General features: G+C 44.1%; 1 pseudogene; it reads left to right on the forward strand.

Annotated features, from left to right (window-relative positions):
• The first annotated feature begins 1,108 nt into the window (after positions 1–1,108).
• Positions 1,109–2,920, forward strand: LOC117099231 (annotated as a pseudogene).
• The last annotated feature ends 7,787 nt before the right edge of the window (positions 2,921–10,707 follow it).

A 10,707-nucleotide genomic window follows, 5' to 3' on the forward strand; every position in this document is an offset into this window, starting at 1 on the left:
CAGAGAATGGAGTGAATATCTGAGCCCCACTCAAAGTTGTACTTAATCAAAATTTCTAAAGGGAGGGACTTTTAAAAGTCACAGCCTTTCTCCCTCCCCACAATCATACAGCAGTGAAAGGTAAATCAATTATCCTTTCCATATCTCTATACTATACTTACCTGGATTGGGTACATTAAAATAACATGGAGAATCTTTTCCAAATATTCTGAACCTCCTCTCTTCCCTTCATCCCACCTCTTCTTCAGTTGAAATCCACTGAGCACTACTTCTCTATTACACTCAGCTACTAAAAAGAAATATATTTGGGTCACATATCTTAATTCCCTGCTGACATACTTTAATGGAATTAATATTTAACAATACACACTTGACTTAGATCAGAAATGCCTTATAGGAGTTACCTATTTGAATTTTACATTGTTACATCTTCTGGAAAATCATAGTTTCAATCATCTGACACATTGTCCCATGTCTATTACATAAACCCTTCACAAAAATTCCATGTCAGAAGACAGGTGGTCCCCCCAGCAGAACATGTCTGTGCCTTTCTAACAGACCATGATAATAAGATAATGCAAAGCATTGCCCCAGTGTCTCAGTTGCTAGGAAACAAGCCTTTTTTTTTTAAAGAAATAACTGTGCATATTGATAAGAATCCTTTGAAGTGGAGCCTTATAAGACAATGCTGTCCAATAGAACTTCCGGTGATGATAGAAATGTCCTATACCCATACTGTCCAATTCAGTAGCCAGTAGTCACATGGCTAGTGAACACTTAAAATGTGACTAGTGCAACTGAAGAAATTTTACATTTTATTTAATGTCAACTAATTTAAACAGCAGCATGTGGCTAGTAGCTACATTGAACAGTACAACTGTAAGGTTACTTTTTCTTTCAGACTTTGGAGTTAGTACTTACATAGAAGTAAAACAATAGAATTTTTTATGGTAGTTTCAATTTAGGTGCAAATACTATGCTTAAATTATGAGTATCATTGTCTTTTAGTAATATTGTTTGAAAGGCCTTGACTATAGAAGCTTGGCTGCTTCCAATAGAGAGGAAGAGTCTCACATCCTCTCTCTAGGGCAGACTTATTTAATAGGACATGTCTCTAGTCTGGGCTGACGACAGAATTGCTGACCTTCTGCTGAACAGTGCCACTCCACCTAAGTGATGGTGGGGAGTGGGGATAACATTTATTCTCCCCTCAGCTAGGGAGGGACCCTTCAATATTCCAAACTCACCTAATAGAGGGAGGGCAGGAGGTGGCTTTAAAGCTGCTTTGTTTAATTTACACATGGAGAAAGTGCTGTCTGTTTAAGGAAGAGCCCAGTGCATTTGCCAGATTTCTCAACCTCGACACTACCGACATTTGGGTCTGATAATTTCTTTGTTGTTGGGGGCTGAATTGTATTTTATCAGATGTCGAGCAGCATTGCTGGCTTCTACCCATTAGATTCCATAGCATCCCCCATTCCTCCTAGTAGTGGTAACTGAGTATTTCCCCAGACGCTGTCAAATGTCCTCTGGGGGGCAAAATCACCCTGGATTGAGAACTGTTGACTTAGACAGTAAGGTTTTAGACTGGAGACAACTTAAGAAAGGAGACCCAATCTAGCTTAGTTTTTTTTTTTGCTGTTACTTTGTTTTATTATTATTTTTTAAATATCCAGTCCCTAGCAGATGCCTGGTACATGATATGCATTCAAGTAAATATTGCTTGGATGAATGAATAAAAAGCCACTGTTACATATTTTTAACCTTTAAATTATCTACTTCAGTGCCTAACATAGTGTAAGAGCCAATGAACACATGTTTTCTGGTCTGTTAATATTCTTACAGGTGTTAACAAAAAGCAAGAATTCCTACCAATGACTATTTGAGGAAGAAATACCAGAGGAAAAATAAATCTTTTGCATGTCTTAACGTGCATGAAGCCATCTTCCTGGCCTGTTAGGAATTTAAGCTAGAAATGTAAGTCTAAAAATATAGTCTTACCATTTCCAAAGGAAGTGCCATAATTGCAAGTGAAAAAGCAAGGCTCCCTTTCTTCCTTGGGCCGGTTACCGACCCGGCCCAGTCCGCAGGCGCGGGAAAGTTGAACTAATAAAGTTTGTATGAGTGGAGGAGGCGGCAGGTTTAGTGGAGGAGGCGGCGGTGAGGCCCCGGAGCAGGCTTTGAAGAGCTGGGGCTCCGGCTCCGGGAAGACACGCTGAGGGTCCTGGCTGCCTTCCTTAGGCGTGGTGAGGCTGCTGGGTCTCCTGTTCCAAGTCCACTTAGCCCTGCCCAAGAAGAGCCAACTGACTTCCTGCGCCGCCTTCGAAGATGTCTTCCCTGCTCCCTGGGGCGAGGAGCAGCACCCTCTGAGTCCCCTCGGCCTTGCTCTCTGCCCATCCGCCCCTGCTATGGTTCAGAGCCTGGCCCAGCTACTCCAGACTTCTATGCCTTGGTGGCTCAGCGGCTGGAACAGCTGGTCCAAGAGCAACTGAAATCTCCGCCTAGTCCAGAATTACCGGGTTCCCCACCCACAGAGAAGGAAGCCATACCGCGGAGGCTGGTGGCCCTGCTGGAGGAGGAGGCAGAAGTCATTAACCAGAAGCTGGCCTCGGACCCCGCCCTGCGCAGCAAGCTGGTCCGCCTGTCCTCCGGCTCTTTCGCCCGCCTGGTGGAGCTGTTCTGTAGCGGGGAGGACAACTCTCGCCCGCTGTTCTGTAGCCGGGAGGATAACTCTTGCCCAAGCCGAGCATGCCCCGGGCCCCCGCCTCCTTCCCCGGAACCCCTGGCCCTCCTGGCCCTGGCCATGGAGCTAAGCCGGCGCATGGCCGGGCTGGGGGGCACCCTGGCCGGACTCAGCGTGGAGCACGTGCACAGCTTCATGCCCTGGATCCAGGCCCACGTGGGCTGGGTGAGCCATTGAAACCTCTCTCTCCGGGCCTCACTTTACCCAACTGTCATGTGATAGAGGTTCTTAGGTTCCTCTCAGACCTCAGGTATTCTCCCAGCTCCACTGTGTTCGTTCTGTGTTGAGCCCTTGCTGTATGCCAGGACTGCAGTGATGAGTGTGGACGCTATGCCTGGCATCAATGACTGGGTACACTAATACTGTGAGCGTGAAACCAGTGACTGAGGTTACTCAGAGAGAGGCCGGGTGAGGTGGCTCATGCCTGTAATCCCAGAACTTTTGGAGGCCGAGGCAGGAGAATCATTTGAGGCCAGGAGTTCAAGACCAGCCTGGACAACATAGTAAGACCCCATCTCTACAAAAATTGAAAGTAATTAGCCAGGGTCAGGTGTGGCGGCTCACTCCTGTAATCCCAGCACTTTGGGAGCCTGAAGCAGGTGGATCATCTGAGATCAGGAGTTTGAGACCAGCCTGGCCAGGGTGATGAAACCCCGTCTCTACTAAAAAAAAATACATAAATTAGCTGGGCTTTGTGACAGGTGCCTGTAATCCTAGCTACTCGGGAGATTGAGGCATGAGAATTGCTTGAACCTGGGAGGCAGAGATTGCAGTGAGCTGAGATCGTGCCACTGCACTCCAGCCTGGGTGACAGAGTAAGACTGTGTCTCAACAAAATAATATAATAATAAAAACCGGGTGTGGTGAAAAAAAATTAAAAAATAAAATAAATGAAAAAAAAAAAGAAAAAGCAAGGCTCCTTGACCTCCTCACCTCCTCTCCTCACCGAAGTTCATCTGGGTGCTGGGTCAGTAAAATTCCTTCCTCACTGACTGTGGGAGCCAGTCCTCTTCAGCACCAGATACAATCTCCAAGAGCCCAGGCTGCCCAGCTTCCCTGCAGGAGAAAAATAGACAGCTCAGTTCAGTTTGTGGTTCCTGAACCTTTAAGCTTCATTTGCCAGCAGGTAATGCTTTTATCTCATTTGTCACAATCAAACCCTGAAGAATAAATCTACTACCTAATTAAAGCTAAACCCTCTGCACCTAAAATTTAGGAGACGTCTCATCTCCAAGTACATATGGAATAGCATGGCAGGGAGAAAATAAAGGCATTCCCACCACGTACAGATTTAAACCGACAATACATTTAGCATAATCTGCCCTTCACTGTCTCTTTACCTAAATTCTTTATGGCATTTTAAGCTTCCTGGACAAGATTTTCTATTTAATGGGAAATATCACTAAGTTCCATATCACTGGCTGTACATTTAAAGAACTGCTGCATTCAAATAACCAAAATCATTAAGGCACACTGCTATTTTTATCAGGGATAAGGTCAGAGCATTTATTATAATTAAACAAAAGAGCAGAAGGAAGAGTAGTGGTTTGCCAGAGACAAATTAGAAACACCTGGGAGGTGTTTAAAAGTCCCAAGGGTCAGGCCACACCTCAGATCAATTAAATCAGTATCTCAGGGGTGATACCTAGGCATTGTAATTTTTAAAAAAATAAATGCTTTATTTTAGAACAGTTTTAAGTTTACAGAAAAATTGAAAAGGTAATAAGGAAGTTTCCATATATGCCACATCCAATTTCCCCTACTAATAACACCTTATATGAGCATGGTACATTTCCTGCAATTAATGAGCCAATACTGATACATTATCATTAATTAAGTCTATAATTTATTCATATGTCCTTAGATTTTCCCTAATATCCTTTTTCCTTTCCCAAGATTTCATCTGGAAAACCCCAGTACATTTGGTTATCATGATGTTTTAGGTTCTTCTTAACTGTAACAGTTCTCAGATTTTCCTTGTTTCTGATGACCTTGACATTTTTTGAGGAGTACTGGTCAGATATTTTATAGAATGTCCCTCAGTTGGGGTTTGGCTGATGTTTTTCTCATTATTAAACTGGGATTATGTGCTTTTGGGAAGAATACCACAGACGTAAAGTGTCATTCTCATCACATCTGATCAAGGGCACATACTGTCAACATGACATTGATGTTAACCTTGATCACTTGGCTAAAGTAATGTATGTCAGGTTTCTTTAGTATAAAGTTACTCTTTTTTCCCCCTTTCCATATTGTACTCTTTGGAATAAAGCGAATATGTTTAACCCACACTTAAGGAATGGGGGACTTATGTTCTACTTCCTTGAGAGCGGAATATCCACATAAATTAGAAGGATTTAGCACAGGAAATTTGCCTATTCTTCATTTATTTATTTATTCAATAATGTACCCACATCAGCATGGATTATATATATTATTTCACGTTTTGGGTATCAGCTCAATACTAAAGTATTGTATTTATTTTGTTGCTCAAAAGTTCCAACTTTGGCTACTGGTAGTTCTTTTAGTTGGCTCTATGACCCTTTGACATATCCCCTTTGTTTTGTGTGTGTGCATGTGTGTGAGGGCTTTTTTTTTTTCCTGGAACTTCCTTACTTTTTGGCATACAAGATGCTCCATGCACACCTTCTATATTTTCTTCTGTCATCCTAGAATCAGCCAGTTATCCAAGCTGTGGTTCATTTAGTTGGAGAATAATATTAGAAACCAAGAGCTTGGTGCTAGGTATACTCATTGCTACTGGGGTGTCATTAACTCTAGACCTTCTCAGCTGACAGAGAAAGGAAATACGTGTGCATATACTAACCCATATCGATATAAATACACATATCTGTAAATATTTCTATATGTAACCATCAATATCTATAATAAGCTAATAGGAGTTGATATGATGTCTCCAACTATTATCTATTACCTCATAGATGATTCCAGCCTCCTCCTTTTGCTTATCTGTAACCTCCCACACCAACAGTGAGAAACTTGGCTCTCACCATTATCCATCCATTTACTTAATTGCTCAATTCTAGTATGCATGTTTAGCAGAGTCAGAATTGCTAACCTGTACTTCCACAGAAACAACTTTATCAGCTAGAGTAGCATGCTTATGTTATAGGCTTCTTTATAGCCTTTACTCTCACAGTCTCCGTTCATTTCTAAAGTTGTTTAGGTCACCACCATTTTTCCTTCACACTCCTCAGTGAGGTTGTTTTAATACATTTGTAATACAGTTAGCTTATTTTGTCATAATTTTGCATTTCATCCTGGAAACCTCCAATCCCCTAAATGATTTGTTAAAGTTTCACATCCATTAAAGTTCACTCTTTGTGTTCCAAAGTTCTATAGGTTTTGACAAATGCATAAAAGTATGTAACCATCATTACAGTATAGAATAGCTTCACTGTTGTAAATAATCCCCTGTGCTTCACTTATTCAACCCTCTCCCCCTTTCCCTAAGCCCCTGGAAACCACTAATCTTTCTATTATCTCTATAGTTTTGCCTTTTTCAGAACGTCATTGAATTTGAATCATATAATGTGTAGCCTTATCATACTGGCTTCTTTCACTTAGCAATATGTACTTAAGATTCATCCATATCTTTTTGTGGCTTGATAGTTCATTTTCTTTTATTGTTGAATAATATTCCATCGTGTTGATATGCCACAGTTCGTCCATTTATATATTGAAGGGCATCTTGGTTGCTTCTATCCATAATTTTAGCAATTATGAATAAAACTGCTATAAACATTCACATACAAGTTTTTATATGGATATAAGTTTTCAAGTCAATAACCTAGTTTTCACATCAGTAAAAATATTTGATTACTAGATAGTATGTTAAGACTGTCAGGCCTCTTGAGCCTAAGCTAAGCCATCATATCCCCTGTGACCTGCAGGTATACATTCAGATGGCCTGAAGCAACTGAAGAACCACAAAAGAAGTGAAAATAGCCCCTTCTGCCTTAACAGATGACATTTCTCCATTGTGATTTGTTCCTGCCCCACCCTAACTGATCAATCGACCTTGTGACATTCCTTCCCAGGACAATGAGTCTCATGATCTCCCCACCCTGCACCTTGTGACCTCCACTCCTCCCTGAAAGAGCTAACCACCTTTAAGTGTACTTTTCCACTACCTACCCAAAGCCTATAAAACTGCTCCACACCTATTCTCCCTTTGCTGACTTCTTTTTCAGACTCAGCCTGCCTGCCCCCGGGTGATTAAAAAGCTTTATTGCTCACACAAAGCCTGTTTGGTGGTCTCTTCACACAGACTCATGTAACATTCGGTGCCAAAGACCCGGGACAGGGGGACTCCTTCGGGAGACTGGTCCCCTGTCCTTGCCCTCTCTCCTTGAGGAGATGCACCTACAACCTCAGACCAGCCCAAGGAACATCTCACCAACTTTCTTTTTTTTTTTTTTTTTTTGAGACGGAGTCTGGCTCTGTCTCCCAGGCTGGAGTGCAGTGGCCGGATCTCAGCTCACTGCAAGCTCCGCCTCCCGGGTTTACGCCATTCTCCTGCCTCAGCTTCCTGAGTAGCTGGGACTACAGGCGCCCGCCACCTCGCCCGGCTAGCTTTTTTTTGTATTTTTAGTAGAGACGGGGTTTCACCGTGTTAGCCAGGATGGTCTCGATCTCCTGACCTCGTGATCTGCCCGTCTCGGCCTCCCAAAGTGCTGGGATTACAGGCTTGAGCCACCGCGCCCGGCCCATCTCACCAACTTTCAATCGGGTAAGTGACCTCTTTTTATTCTCTTCTCCAGCCTCTCTCGCTATCCCTCCACTCTTCAATCTCTCCCTTCCTTAATTTCGGTTCCTTTCCCTTTCTGGTAGAGACAGAGGAGACGCATTTTATCCATGAACTCAAAACTCTGGTGCCGGTCATGGACTCGGGTACACAGTCTTCCCTTGGTGTCTAACCACTGCAGGGACGCCTGCCTGATTATTCACCTACATTCTAGAGGTGTCTGATCACTGCGGGGATGCCTGCCTTGACCCTTCACCTTGGTAGCAAGTACCACCTGCCCTCTCTCCGTGTCTCTACCCTCTCTTTTTTCTAAACTTACCTTTTTACTATGGGCAACCTTCCACTCTCCTTTCCTCTTTCTTCTCCTTTAGCCTGTGTTCTAAAAAACTTAACTCTTCAACTCTCGCCTGACCTAAAACCTAAGTGTCTTATTTTATTCTGCAACACCGCTTGGCCCCAATACAACCTCGACAATGGTTCTAAATGGCCAGAAAATGGCACTTTGATTTCTCCATCCTATAAGATCTAGATAATTTTTGTCGAAAAATGGGCAAATGGTCTGAGGTGCCTGACGTCCAGGCATTCTTTACACATCTGTCCCTCCCTAGTCTCTGCTCCCAATGCCACTCGTCCCAAATCTTTCTTCTTTCTCTCCTGTCTGTTCCTTCAGTCTCCACCCCAAGCTCTGAGTCCTTTGAATCCTCCTTTTCTGTGGACCCATCTAACTTCTCCACTCCTCCCCAAGCCAGGCCAAGCCAGGTCCCAATTCTTCCTCAGTCTCCACTCCCCCACCCTATAATCCTTCTGTCACCTTCCCTCCTCACACCTGGTCCAGCTTACAGTTTCGTTCTGTGACTAGCCCTCCCCGACCTGCCCAACAATTTCTTCTTAGAGAGGTGGCTGGAGCTGAAGGCATAGTCAAGGTTAATGCTTTTTTTTTTTTTTTTTAAGCCGACCTCTCCCAAATCAGTTAGCATTTAGGCTCTTTTTCATCAAATACAAAAACCCAGCCCACTCCATGGCCCATTTGGCAACAACCCTTAGACGCTTTACCACCCTAGACCCAGAGGGGCCAGAAGGCCATCTTATTTCTCAATGTGCATTTTACTACCCAATCTGCTCCCAACATTAGAAAAAACTCCAAAAGTTAGATTCCAGCCCTCATACCCCACAACAGGACTGAATTAAACTCACCTTCAAGGTATACAATAATAGAGAAGAGGCAGTCAAGCAGCAACGTATTTCTGAGTTGCAATTACTTGCCTCCACTGTGAGACAAACCCCAACCACTCTTCAGCACACAAGAACTTCAAAAAGTCTAAACCGCAGCGGCCAGGTGTTCCTCCAGGACCTCCTCCCACAGGATCTTGCTTCAAGTACTGGAAATCTGGCCACTGGGCCAAGGAATGCCCACAGCCCATGATTCCCCCCAAGCCATGTCCCATCTGTGCAGGCCCCCACTAGAAATCGGACTGTCCAACTCGCCCAGCAGCCACTCCCAGAGCCCCTGGAACTCTGGCCCAAGGGTCTCTGACTGACTCCTTCCCAGATCTTTTCGGCTTAGTGGCTGAAGACTGATACTGCGCAATCGCCTCGGAAGCCTCCTGGACCATCACAGATGCTTTGGGTAAATCTTAGATTGGAGGGTAAGTCCGTCCGCTTCTTAATCAATACGGAGGCTACCCACTCCACATTACCTTCTTTTCAAGGGCCTGTTTCCCTTGCCTCCATAACTGTTGTGGATATTGATGGCCAAGCTTCTAAACCTGTTAAAACTCCCCAACTTTCGTGCCAACTTGGACAAAATTCTTTTATGCACTCCTTTTAATTTATCCCCACCTGCCTAGTTCCTTTATTAGGTTGAGACATTTTAACAAAATTATCCTCTACCCTGACTATTCCTGGACTACAGCCACATCTCATTGCCGCCCTTCTCCCCAACCCAAAGCCTCCTTCGTGTCTTCCTCTTGTATCCCCCACCTTAACCCACAAGTATGGGACACCTCTATTCCCTCCATGGCAACCGATCACACGCCCATTACTATCCCATTAAAACCTAATCACCCTTACCCCGCTCAACGCCAGTACCCCATCCCACAACAGGCTTTAAGGGAACTAAAGCCTATTATCACTCGCCTGCTACAGCATGGGTTTTTAAAGCCTATAAACTCTCCTTACAATTCCCCCATTTTACCTGTCCAAAAACCGGACAAGTCTTACAGGTTACTTCAGGATCTGTGGCTTATCAACCAAATTGTTTTGCCTATCCACCCTGTGGTGCCCAACCTGTACACTCTTTTGTCCTCAATACCTTCCTCCACAACTCACTATTCTGTTCTTGATTTTAAAGATACTTTTTTCACTATTCCCCTGCACCCCTCATCCCAGCCTCTCTTTGCTTTTACCTGGACTGATCCTGACACCCATCAGTCCCAGCAGCTTATCTGGGCTATACTATTGCAAGGCTTCAGGGACAGCCTTCATTACTTCAGCCAAGCCCTTTCTCATTATTTACTTCCTTCCCACCCCTCTTCTTCTCACCTTATTCAATATTTTGATAATCTTCTTCTTTGCAGCCCCTCTTACCAATCTTCCCAGCAGGACACTATCCTGCTTCTTCAACATCTCTACTCAAAGGGGTACCAAGTATCCCCCTCCAAGGCACAAATTTCATCCCCTAACATTACCTATCTTGGTATAATCCTCCAACAACATACACATGCCCTTCCTGCAGACCATGTTCAGTTAATCTCCCAGACCCCAATCCCCACCACCAAACAACAACTCCTTTCTTTCTTAGGCATTGTTAAATATTTCTGATTCTGGATACCAGGGTTTGCTATCCTAACCAAATCACCTTACAAGCTCACAAAGGGTAACTTAACTGATCCCATAGACCCTAAGTCTTTTCCCCATTCTTCCTTTCACTCTCTCGAAAAGGCCGTGGAGACAGCTCCCGCACTAGCACTCCCTGACTCATCCCATCCTTTTTCCTTACACACAGCTGAAATACAAGGCTGTGCTGCTGGAGTCCTCACACAGGAACCAGGCCCACAACCTGTTGCCTTTCTATCAAAACAACTTGACCTCACAGTTCTAGGCTGGCCCTCATGTCTGTGTAGGGCAGCAGCTGCCGCTTTAATACTTCTAGAGGCCCTCAAAATCACAAGCCATGTTCCACTTATCCTCTACAGTT

Source organism: Trachypithecus francoisi, unplaced genomic scaffold, assembly GCF_009764315.1.
Source record: "Trachypithecus francoisi isolate TF-2019V2 unplaced genomic scaffold, Tfra_2.0 Lachesis_group16, whole genome shotgun sequence".
Lineage (NCBI taxonomy): Eukaryota > Metazoa > Chordata > Mammalia > Primates > Cercopithecidae > Trachypithecus > Trachypithecus francoisi.